This window comes from Rhinatrema bivittatum, chromosome 5, assembly GCF_901001135.1.
Source record: "Rhinatrema bivittatum chromosome 5, aRhiBiv1.1, whole genome shotgun sequence".
NCBI lineage: Eukaryota > Metazoa > Chordata > Amphibia > Gymnophiona > Rhinatrematidae > Rhinatrema > Rhinatrema bivittatum.
In genome coordinates this window covers 184,941,006-184,954,521 of record NC_042619.1, presented here as the reverse complement: position 1 = coordinate 184,954,521, position 13,516 = coordinate 184,941,006, and positions in this window count along the sequence as shown.

Sequence of the window (13,516 nt, the reverse complement as noted above, 5' to 3'; positions counted from 1 at the left end):
ATTTCGTGGTAGATCTCCCAGTTTCAGATGGCTGTCGAGTCATCTGGGTGGTTATTGATTGCTTTTTCAAGATGGTTCATTTTGTGGCTCTCCCCTGTCTTCCTACTGCACAGAATTAGCAAAGTTATTTACTACACATATCTTTCGCTTACATGGATTATTGCAACACATCCCCTGGGATAGAGGCACAATTCATGGCAAAATATTGGTGGTCACTCTGAAAGAAATACAATATTACATTGGATTTCACCACATCTTATCACCCCTAAGCCAACGGCCAAGTGGAGAGTACTAATCGAACACTAAAGATGTCCTGCGAGCATTTTTCAATGAGCACAGCATAATTGGGCAACTCTTCTACCCTGGGCTGAATTTTCTAATAACTTCCACGTCAATGCTGTTACCGGGGCCTCCCCTTTCCAACTAGTCTATGGGTGACAGCCAGCACTGCCACTGCCCTTGCCATTTTCAGTTGCCTCCATTGCAGGCCAATTGATGGCTCAGGAACTCCAGAACCTACAGGTTCACACTGAGACTATAATTCATAAAGCCGCCCTCAGAGACAAGAAGACTGCTGATAAATATCGACACACAGCTCCACAATTCAAGCCTGGAAACAAATTCTAGCTATGTACTCAAGAAATCCAACTCAGGGTACCCTCTATGAGGCTAGCACCTCATTATATTGGACCATTCCCCATTATCTGACAGATAGGACCCGTCACATAGCAGTTACGTCTACCAGCTGCCTTAAGAATACACAACACTTTTTACATTTCCCTCTTCAAACCCTTGGTGTTATCTTGGTCTACTCAAAAAATCCAAGAGTCCTTTAATGTTTTATCAGCAGATTATCAACTGTATCAAGTAAAGGATATCCTGTGTTTCCACTGACAGAACAGAAGATGGGAGTATTTGATATCCTGGGAGGGATACGAGCTAGAGAACAATACTTTGAAACCTGCTTCAAACAATTTAGACAATAAATTATTTAAGCAGGTTCATGCTCATCATCCCAAGAAGCCCAAACCTCATTGAGGGGGGAATAGAAGACGGGATACTATTATGCTTGCCATCCATGGAGTCCCGTGGCCAACTTCCCTCACCCATCATGGCCCTGCTCCATGGTGACAGAAAACAGCAGCCATCATTGCACTACTTCCCTGCGGTGCAGGAATGCCACCTATATGGATGCCTAGCAACAACCTTAGGTACATATGTGCCCCTCACTAAGGCTGTTAAAGGGGCTGTGATGGGAGAAATTCTCATGGTCCCCATGTTGTCGTCATCAATCAAGGGCTACTTAAGCCTAGTCCCTGCTCTTCAGCTTTGCCTCTACAACAGGTCATCTTCTTGGAGAAGCTGGTTGTCTGCCTTGCGATCCTGATCTTGTGTTCTTGACCTGATGTTTCCTGACCAAATGTTTCAGCTTCCTTGATTTGATTCCTCTGTCTAGCTCCCCAACATCTTCATCCTGTCTTATTTGCATTGATTTCTGGTCTTGACCCTTGGATTGTTCTCTGGATTCTATTGTCTGCTTCCTGTCTCGACCCTTTAACTGTTCTCTGGACTCTGCTGTCTGCTGCCTGCGTCGACCCTTGGCCAGGTCACTGGACTCTGCTGTTTGCCCCTGTCTTGGGCCCCAAATCACCACAGCTTCGTGTTCCACCTTTTGATGATGAGAACCAGTTGGGTCATTCTCTAGAGGTAGTGTCAACCTCATCTCGACTCAGGGGTCCACCAATGCTACAGTGACCAACGACTCAGTAGTTGGTGTTTGTATTCTTATTTTATTATTTTATGATTGATATATTTTATGTGATTGTTTTTTTTTTTTGATTGCTTTATTTTGTTGTAAACCGCTTTGGATGATTTGATCTGGAAAGCAATTAATAATAGGGATGTGCATTCATTTAGGATGAATTAGGAAATTTCAATGAAATTGCCTAATTTGTCCTTGTTCGGTGACCCTGAAACCTGAACAAATGTTTCCAGAAATTACAGGAAAAATTTGTTTTTGGTTGAGTGCACACTAACGGGAGTTAGTGCGCGCTAATGGGGAATTAGTGCACACTAAACCTGTTAGTGGGCACTAACCTAAAACTCAGGTCCCCCTGAATTTTAAAGGCTGAAAACTAAACCCAAACTGAAAGGTTTGGGTTTTGCACATCCCTAATTAATAAATAATTTCAAATAAATAAATACATAAATAAATATTTATTTAAAATACACTTTAGAGAAAAGACAAAAGTGGTACAATTGATCATTGTCATCATGGCAGTTACATATGTGAATACAAAAATCATAGGTTACTCACATGGAAATTTTCAAAGGCATTTCTATATTGTACCCATAAAAATTAGGTGTTTTCATGTTTTGCCATGGAAATGGAGTATTATAAAACTTTCATCTCCTTCTCTTCAGGCAAAACTATCTTTACTGGTCATATCATTAATTTTACTTGCAGCAAAAAAGGGGTTATAGTTAGGAGAGAGGGAGAGATAATGAGGTCCATATTCAAAAGCCATTTAGATAGATAACATAATAGTTATCTATATAAATATCTTACCTGTCTATATTTAGCCCTTATCCAACTAAATTCTAGCTAGATATCTTGTGACTAGTTACCCAACTAGAATTTAGCGGATAAGAAGGCAGCATTCCATAAGCCATAAGCCATCAAGGGGAGTTCTGAGGAGAAGAATTAGCCAAATGTTAATTGATTAACTCTGATATTCAAAGTTAGCAACTTAATTTATGTGGCAAATTTTGGTCAGGTCATATGGCCGTCCATTGGTATGGAGCGGAGAACAACAGGATGACGCGGTGAAAAGGAAGTACGGCTATCTGGTGTGAAGTAATATCCTCTAGCAAGGCAAGAATCCTGCAAGGTTGGTAATTTCCAACATGAGACTCCCCTGAAGAAAGACGCATGTCTGAAACACGAACGTGTTTGTGTCGGGATTTCATTTTATCAACCAAAGAAACCAACAGATTAGGAAGTCGCAAGGTACCCGCTTTAAATTGAACACTATCTTTGAAGATTACATTTGTCCTTTTCTGCAAATAGGTTAACATCTATTATACCACAGATGTCATTGAAAATATCGGGACTTTATTGCTAATACATTGCAACAAAAGACATTTTTAAAAAAAATTGTTGTCAGAGATGGTAGGAGGTTGATGATTATAACCAATAACATATTGGTGTGGGGACACCTACACTGTATATGAAACCTTCTACTCCTCCCAAAAATTTTTTGTCAGGTTTTTCAATAATTCTGAAAATCACAGATCTACAGGGTGTAGGTATACGAAGTAACAATTGAAGTCATAAAAAGAAAATTTCCTTAGTAATCTATTTTAAAAACAGTTCACACACAGCGATAGAGCAGTTTTTCTACTTTTGATTCGATTTGGATTTCAGTGGATCGCTGTTCTCAGTGGTGGTCATTTTGAGTTTTTGTTTGGTTTGTCCTAAAATTAGCCTGTTAGACGCAACCAGCTAACTTTAAGATACCCGGGAATATTCATTGCTGCAATTGTACCACTGAACATACCCTGCTAGTGTTGCATAGGAGGTGGATCCATGAGCTAAGGTGGGGTTGACGCAACCCATAGGTGAGGGCCTATGGGTCCCCACCTTCAGCAGGCAGAGTGGGCTGAAGTTTAGGCCTACTGGAGCTTCACCTATACCAGCCCACGTTCCCCTCGGGTTGAGCCTTCAAGTGCTGGGCCTGGCAGGACTTAGGCGGGCCTCAAGGTTAAGTGCAGGTAGTAGATGGTTCAGCCCAGAGACAGCAGCCAGCAGATGGCATGGTCCTATCCTGGATGGAATATAGAACATGAACTAAAGCACCAAGGAACAAGAAGTAGAGATGTGAATTGTGTGATCGATCGTCTTAACGATCGATTTTGGCTGGGGGGGGAGGGAATCGGATCGTCGCGGTTTTTTTTTTTTTTAAATATCGTGTAAATCGTAAATCGGGGAGGGGGGGAAAACCGGCACACTAAAACAACACTAAAACCCACCCGACCCTTTAAAATAAATCCCCCATCCTCCCGAACCCCCCCAAAATGTCTTAAATTACCTGGGGTCCAGTGGGGGGGTCCCGGTGTTATCTTCCACTCTCGGGCCACGGGTGCGTTGATAGAAATGGTGCCGGCGCTACCTTTGCCCTGTCTCACACAGACTGTCTGATGAAACTCCAAATGAGAAAAGGATTCCAAACCGCCCAGTGAGCTCTCTCAGGCCGCGGATCTTATGCGCGCCTCTAGCTCCTCCCACTGGCGTCCGAATTCAAAGAAGAAATCTTTAAGCAGGCAATAACTCACACTGCAGCAAGAAATGTCCCACACAGACTGTCTGATGAAACTCCAATTGAGAAAAGGATTCCAAACCGCCCGGTGAGCTCTCTCAGGCCGCGGATCTTATGCACGCCTCTAGCTCCTTCCACTGGCGTCCGAATTCAAAGAAGAAATCTTTGACCAGCCAATAACTCACACTGCAGCAAGAAATGTCCCACACAGACTGTCTGATGAAACTCCAATTGAGAAAAGGATTCCAAACCGCCCCCCGAGGCTGCTTCTATTTCGCGTAGCCTTGCACGTGCTGACCCCGGATTTTAAAATATACGCAAGGCTACACGCGTACTTTTAAAATCTGGCGTACTTTTGTTCACGCCGGTCACACAAACAAAAGTACGCACACGCGTACTTTTTAAAAATCTGCCCCATAGGATCACGTGATGCGGTGGGCTCGATAGGCTGCGTGCATATCGAGCTCCGTCCCCAGCCAGCCTTAACTTCCCATTACGGGGGCCTTAATCAACTTTTGAACGCCTCAGAAGCTGATCTTGAGAACTGCTGACGGCCTCTGCACCTCTTTGTAATCAGACGTGGGTTTTTTGTTCGTCTATGGCCTCCAGACTTGTCCGTCGAGATCGGGAGAAACCGAAGGGACCAGAGCCCAAAATGGCTGCCATGCCTTCCTCTCCTCAGTCTGGCTCGGACGATTCATTGGAGGAAAAAATCTCTCAGGCTGTGGTCAGCGCTCTAGACAGCCGGCTCCACCAAATATCGGAGCAAATTGCAGAGGTGCGCTCTGCTCTGGGAGAGATGGATGGGCGGATTGAGAAAGCGGAGGGCCGCATAGCACTCCTTGAAGATGACGTGGGTGCCTTGGAAAAAAAGATGGAAGCCTTAGAGAAAGCAGCGGTAAACCAGGGATGAAAAACTCGATGACTTAGAGAACCGAAGTCGACGGAACAATCTGCGGTTTGTGGGTCTTGCAGAATCGTTGGCGGACCAGGAACTGCCCCAGATCCTAGGTACGTGGCTGAAGGCCCACATCCCTTCTCTGCCGAATGCCAAAGGTCTCATAGAGCGTGCTCATCAAATTGGCAGGAAAATGGAGAATGCTGCGTCACAGAGGCCTAGAGTCATTATTGCTCATTTTCTAAACTATGGCGATAAAATGCAAATTCTGCAGTATTACCGGAAAAATCGAGGTATAACCTTTGAGCACAAAAAAGTCCTGATTTTTCAAGACTTCTCAACTCGAGTTTCTCTACAGCGCAAGGAATTTTCTCCAATTTGCACAGAGCTGTTTTCTCGTGGCATTCGTTTTGCTTTGATGTACCCCGCTAAACTTCGCATAGCGGTCCAAGGAGTCACTCATATCTTTGATCACCCCAATGGAGCTAAAGAATTCGTAGCGGGTATCCCGCGGGATAAGCCTGCTTCATCTACGTGAAGATTTGACTGTGGGGTCATGATCTTTACTCTTTGTGTTCCTTAAATCTAGTGCTGGCTGTATTAACAAATTGTATGCTCAGTTCCCTGCAATTCAAATGTATTTTTGTGTTTACAGGTGGTTTATCCTGGTGGCATTTAAGTGCTTATACTTTTCTCTGATACTACAGGTTCCACTTTAGGGAGGATATGTCATTTCTTGCATGCCCACCTTTATACTTCATGTTTCTCTAACCTAAGGATCCTAAAATATTTTTTGCCCTAGGGTTGGCTAGGTATAGCGGGGATCTCTTGAGCGGGACCGCCTGATGTTTTCTCAGAGGCTAGTGGGGGGACGAGCGCATCCTCTACCGCAGTGATCCATGTCTTCCCTTCAGGGGAGTGAGGATAAGGGATTGACTGGGGATGGATCCCCACCATATGGCTGGGGGCTGGTGTGGGGTGGGCGAGGGCAGGGGGAGGGTGAAGGGAGGGGGGATGGGTTTGTATGTGCTGGTATGAATGTGTTGCTCTATTTCAGATAGGCAAACAATGTGTGGTGGGTCAAAGGAAGGCTTTCATGGCTTTTGTATTTTTATTTGAGGTTTAGTGGGCTTGCTGGGGCCTTGGGAGGAGGGTCGACTGTATTGGGATGGCTACTAGGGATGTGAATCGTTTTCCATATCGTCTTAACGATAGAAATCGTGTGGCAGGGCAAGAAAATCGTCTTAGGCACGATTTTTTAGTTAAAAAATCGTTAAAAATCGTTTTTTCCGATTAGTGCACACTAACTCGAGTTAGTGCGCACTAACTGGGAGTTAGTGCGCACTAACTGAAAATGATACAATTTGACACTTTTCAGGTCAGTTAAGGTCAGTTTAGGAATGAATATGTATTCCTATTGGCTGCCCTCTTATTTATTCATGTTACCAAGTTTCCTACTGACAGTATATGGGGGATGGGAAATGGAAACAGTTGGTAGCTTGACAAAACAAGTAATGTGATCAGTCAATGTGACTAGAACTTGTGCCCTAACCCTGATACCAGGGGTATTGTGATCTTCCTGCACACAGTGCCCTATCCCTATTAATACCAGGAGTGTTGTGATCTTCCTGCACACAGTGCCCTATCCCTAATACCAGGGGTGTTGTGATCTTCCTGCACACAGTGCCCTATTCCTGATACTGGGGGTGTTGTGATCTTCCTGCACACAGTGCCCTATTCCTGATAACGGGGGTGTTGTGATCTTCTTGCACACATCCCGATATCAGGGATAGGGCACTGCATGCAGGATGATCACAACACTCCTGGTATTAATAGGGATAGGGCACTGCATGCAGGAAGATCACAACACTCCTGGTATTAATAGGGATAGGGCACTGCATGCAGGAAGATCACAACACCCCTGGTATCAGGGATAGGGCACTGTGTGCAGGAAGATCACAATACCCCGGAGGAGTGAGGGTCAGGCAGCTCCCCCCTGTCTGTGAAGCCAGCCTCTCACTAGTAATGCAGGGAGGGAGCTGTCTCAGACTTCACCATCCTCCCCCCCCCCCCCTCACCCACACACCATTCACTAGCTGGGACATGGGGGAAGTCAGGAGTGAGGGTCAGGCAGCTCCCCCCTGTCTGTGAAGCCAGCCTCTCACTAGTAATGCAGGGAGGGAGCTGTCTCAGACTTCACCATCCTCCCCCCCCCCCCTCACCCACACACCATTCACTAGCTGGGACATGGGGGAAGTCAGGAGTGAGGGTCAGGCAGCTCCCCCCTGTCTGTGAAGCCAGCCTCTCACTAGTAATGCAGGGAGGGAGCTGTCTCAGACTTCACCATCCTCCCCCCCCCCTCACCCACACACCATTCACTAGCTGGGACATGGGGGAAGTCAGGAGTGAGGGTCAGGCAGCTCCCCCCTGTCTGTGAAGCCAGCCTCTCACTAGTAATGCAGGGAGGGAGCTGTCTCAGACTTCACCATCCACCCCCCCCCCTCACCCACACACCATTCACTAGCTGGGACATGGGGGAAGTCAGGAGTGAGGGTCAGGCAGCTCCCCCCTGTCTGTGAAGCCAGCCTCTCACTAGTAATGCAGGGAGGGAGCTGTCTCAGACTTCACCATCCTCCCCCCCCCCCCTCACCCACACACCATTCACTAGCTGGGACATGGGGGAAGTCAGGAGTGAGGGTCAGGCAGCTCCCCCCTGTCTGTGAAGCCAGCCTCTCACTAGTAATGCAGGGAGGGAGCTGTCTCAGACTTCACCATCCACCCCCCCCCCCTCACCCACACACCATTCACTAGCTGGGACATGGGGGAAGTCAGGAGTGAGGGTCAGGCAGCTCCCCCCTGTCTGTGAAGCCAGCCTCTCACTAGTAATGCAGGGAGGGAGCTGTCTCAGACTTCACCATCCTCCCCCCCCCCCCCTCACCCACACACCATTCACTAGCTGGGACATGGGGGAAGTCAGGAGTGAGGGTCAGGCAGCTCCCCCTGTCTGTGAAGCCAGCCTCTCACTAGTAATGCAGGGAGGGAGCTGTCTCAGACTTCACCATCCTCCCCCCCCCCCCTCACCCACACACCATTCACTAGCTGGGACATGGGGGAAGTCAGGAGTGAGGGTCAGGCAGCTCCCCCCTGTCTGTGAAGCCAGCCTCTCACTAGTAATGCAGGGAGGGAGCTGTCTCAGACTTCACCATCCTCCCCCCCCCCCCTCACCCACACACCATTCACTAGCTGGGACATGGGGGAAGTCAGGAGTGAGGGTCAGGCAGCTCCCCCCTGTCTGTGAAGCCAGCCTCTCACTAGTAATGCAGGGAGGGAGCTGTCTCAGACTGGTATCAGGGTTAGGGCACTGTGTGCAGGAAGATCACAACACTCCTGGTATTAATAGGGATAGGGCACTGTAAGAGATGACTGTAGTAGATTGAATAAAGATCTGATGTTTCTGCTCTCCTCACACCAAACAAAAACAACACACAAGGAGAGAAGCCCTTCTGACAAAGCTGAGCTAGTGAGTTAAGTAGGAGGAAAAGTAAACATACTGGTGCCAGTGTGGCTACTTAAAAAATACACTTACCAACAATCAATTACATATATTTGAACTGTGTACAGTTCCAGCCAGGACCACCTTTCTAAAATGCACAGTGATTGGCAAATTCAACATGCACTAGCATTTCAGGTGCCTGCTAACAAAAATAATAAACAAACAAGTTCTAGTCACGTGAGTGCTGATCATTACATTACTTTTTTTGTCAAGCTTCCAACTGTTTCCATTTCACATCCCCCCAACCATATTGGTAACATCAATAGATAAGAGCACAGCCAGCCAATAGGAATACATACATACATATTCATTCCTAAGTGACCTTTACTGACCTGGGAAGTGTGAACACTTTGTTTCATTTTCTGTTGGTGTTCGTTAGTTTCCAGTTCCATTTCCCATCCCCCCAACCATCACCTCAGTGGTAACCTTGGTAACATCAATAGATAAGAGGGCAGCCAGCCAATAGGAACACATATTCATTCCTAACTGACCTTCAGTGACCTGGAAAGTGTTTATTTGTATCATTTTCAGTTAGTGCGCACTAACGGGGAGTTAGTGCGCACTAACGGGGAGTTAGTGCGCACTAACTCGAGTTAGTGCGCACTAACACGATTTAACGATTTTTAACGATAAATCGTTAGAATTTCTATTGTATCGTGTTCTATAACAATTTAAGACGATATAAACATTATCGGACGATAATTTTAATCGTTGAAAAACGATTCACATCCCTAATGGCTACTGCTATTTCTGGTTAAATCTGTATGATGGCTGCTACTACTTTTGTGACCTGGAATGTTGCAGGTTTAGGCACCCCCGTGAAACGCACCAAGGTGTTGACCCACCTAAAACGCATGCAAGCGAAAATACTTTTTTTGCAAGAGACACACTTAGTAGAAAAAGAAGCTTTGAAGTTAAACAAACAGGGGATTGCGCAGGTTTTCCAATCTGCGGGTACATCTAAGAGTAGAGGCGTAGCTATTTTAATACATCATTCTATACCATTTAAAGCCAACAGGGTGACCACAGATTCAGAGGGGCGTTATGTGGCGGTGGCGGGAATACTATGGGGGTCTCCGATTATTTTAGTCTCGGTGTATGCCCCAAACAGCTACGACCATGCCTTTTTTGTTAAACTGTCTACGGACTTAGTACTGCTTGGCAATTTTCCAATTATTTTGGGGGGGGATTTAAATTTTATTGTTGATCCTACTCTTGATAGAAAACCCGCCCGCCCTCTACAAACTAGTAGCAAGCACAAAGGCCCTGCTTATTTGTGTAGGCAGTTGAAACTCTTGGACTTATGGAGAACTCTCCATCCGGGTGAAGTAGAGTTCACCCATATTGCGAAGGCTCATCCCACGTATACTAGAATCGATTACTTGTTAATATCAGAATCTATATTTTCTAGATTCACCAAATCTAATATCCAAACCTTAGTGATCTCAGACCATTGTCCGGTCACAGGGGACATGTCTTCTGGAATTGACCTCCCCCCAACTCAATGGCGTCTCCCCGGTCATTTATTAAGGGACCCGGAGTTTCCTGCCTATCTTCGCCTAAAGTGGAAGGAATTTCTTTCCTTTAATCTTGCCCATAAAAGCCAACCAGTCTTACTTTGGGAAACTGCGAAAGCAGTCATGAGGGGGGAAATAATCAGCTACGTTAAATATAAAAAGAAAAAGATGGACAAGGAAATTTTGGCACTTGAAAAATCTATGAATAGTTTGAAACGTACCTTGACTAGAGATGGCAGTGGGGCAGCTTACACCCGATTCCGAGCGATGCAAACCGCGCTGAATACGTTGTTACATGATAGGGCTACACGGTCTCTGCGCCATGGGCAGTTCAACTTGTTCCATCATGGGAATAAAGCGGGAAAACTCCTTGCCAATTTGTTAAAGGCCCAAGTATCTTCTAAATTTATTTCTAACATCAAAACGCATAGGAGTCAGGTGAAAACGAGTTCCCAAGACATTGCCCAGGTATTCGTGGAATACTACCACCAACTCTATTCCGAGGAAAAGGTGCAAGAGATGGATATAGTAAATTTTTTAGAGTCTATATCTTTGCCCATGCTCTCTCCGTCACAACTTTCCTCTCTGAACGAGGCTATTCAGGAGTCGGAGGTATTGACAGCGATTCACTCACTCGCAGACAACAAAGCCCCAGGCCCGGATGGTCTAACTGCAATTTTTTACAAGGCCTTAAGGGATGACTTAGCGCCTCTGTTATCGGCTTTATTTGAATGTATTGTGGGAGAGGGGGCCATGCCGATCACTATGCGAGCGGCCACGATAGTGGTCTTGCCCAAACCAGGCAGGGATCCAACTTTGACCGCCTCTTATCGCCCGATCTCCTTGTTTAATTTAGACATCAAGTTATATGCAAAAATTTTGGCTAACAGGTTGAAGACAATTATGCCTTCCCTGGTGGGTCCGGGACAGGTTGGTTTCGTCCATGGTCGAAGATCTACTGTCAATATACATAAGGTGTTAACTGCTATAGAAGAGAGTTATCTAAGAAACTCCCCCCACCCACTGATAGTGTCCTGTGACGCGGAAAAAGCGTTTGATCGGGTGGCATGGCCCTTTCTCAAGGCAGTCCTGGGAAAAATGGGATTTATCGGGAAAATATATGAGTATATAACTTTACTGTATTCTAACCCCACTGCTCGTATTTTAGTGAATGGTTTCTTATCTGAGGAGTTTCAATTGGCTCGGGGCACGAGACAGGGGTGCCCCTTGTCACCCCTCTTATTTATTTTAACTGTGGAACCCCTAGTACATAAGCTTGGAAGGACTCCTGAGGTGGTGGGTATGTCAATAGGATCACACTCTTTTTTAACTCTACTCTTCGCTGATGACATCTTGTTATTATTGACAGAGGCCAAGAAGTCCTTGCCAGCTGCTATCAACATTTTTCAGAGCTATCAGCAGGTATCTGGGTTTAAACTTAATCTAGACAAGACCGAAGCCTTAGACCTACTGGGTACCTTAGAGAATCACTGGCCCAATTTCCTGGTGCGGTGGGCGAAGGACTCCCTTAAATATCTGGGGATTAGAATTCATAGACGTCCGGCTCAATGGTATGGCCTTAATATCCCCCCGCTTTTAGATAAAGTTAGACGACAGCTATACGGCTGGAGATCACTCCCGCTTTCATTACAAGGCCGTATAGCGGTTATAAAAATGGTTATAGCCCCTAAGATACTATATTTTTTCTTAATGGTGCCATATTTTTGGAAATCCAAGGATAGAATCTGTTTGCAGAAATTACTCACTGAGTTCTTGTGGCGAGGGGGTAGGGCAAGGTTATCCCTGAATACTTTGTGTGCCCCAAGGACGCTTAGAGGCTATGGCCTGCCAGACTTTAAAGTTTATACTTGGGCAGCTAACCTGCGATTTCTAGGGGACTGGTGTAACCAGTCTTCCGCTTACACAGATGGAGGAATGATAGCGAATATATGTGCCCCTTTTGATCCTTCTCTCGTACTCCATCTTCCCACAAAGGATTTGTTACCGCACCATATGCAGTATACTCTAATTCGTACTGTCCGAAAGGTGTGGGAATTGACGAGAAAAACTTTGCATCTGCCTGTTCATTACTCGATGTACTACCCTTTGAGGGGACATCCGTCCACTTCTTTGACAATTCTGCCCCGGCGGCACACTTTCCGTGCTATGCCTAATTGGCGACTGAAAGAAGTTATTGATTGGCAAGCAAATAAGGTGTATACCTTTGAGCAGTGTCAGAGTGTTCTTGGTCTCACACCATCTCAATTTTTGCTGTATGGTTTCATACGTGATACGTGTACCACTATATTCAGGAATGTTGCTGGTCCTGTTGAAAATCTCTCCAGTAGAGCTTTGTTCTCTATTCTAGAAGCAAATAAAGGTTCCCTATCACTACTATATAAATTTTATATGAATGCCTTGCCACAGCTTATATTTTCTACCAGGGGAGTGAAATGGTCCCGGGACTGCAGGGAAGAACTTACTGAACGTATGCTTGCTGCATGTTATATGTCTATTTTTACACTGACGAACAATGTTACATACCGGGAAATGCAGCAGCGTATTTTTCACCGAACCATTATTTCCCCGGCGAAAGCTTATTTAATGCACATTGTACCCACGGCTAAGTGTCTGAAATGTGATGAGAAGTATGCCACCCTAATCCATTGTCTTTGGGACTGCCCTCCTATACGAGGGCTATGGGAAGCTGTGCGTTGCTGGTTAACCAAGTTGTTCGCTGTGGACATTACATGGTCTGTCTCCTTTTGTTTACTGCACAATGACGTGGGTGATGTATCATTGAATCATGTTAACGTGCTTTTTTTTCCCAAGGTATGCTTAGTGGTGAAAAAATGTATCTTGGCAAAGTGGATTGAACATCATCCACCGACATTTGAGATGTGGGGGGCAGTACTAATGGAATTGTTTCAATTGGAATATGGTTCTCTTTACAAACGCTTTTCTCCAAAAAAGAAAAAATTGTTCAAGGACATTTGGTGCACCTATTATAGGTCGCTCCCCTTGGGGGTGCGACAGCTCGCCCCGTTGGACACGACATGAGCTTGTCGGATATTTTAGAGGTTCTTTCCTTCCAAGCGCCTTCTGTCAAGCTGTGAAACAAAGGTATCTGTACAATGTATCTGTAAACCGTTTGTGAGTGATATCAGCAGTTTCATTTTTATTTTTAATTTTTCCTTTCTCTCTGCCACCCGATTGGGAGTGATGCAAC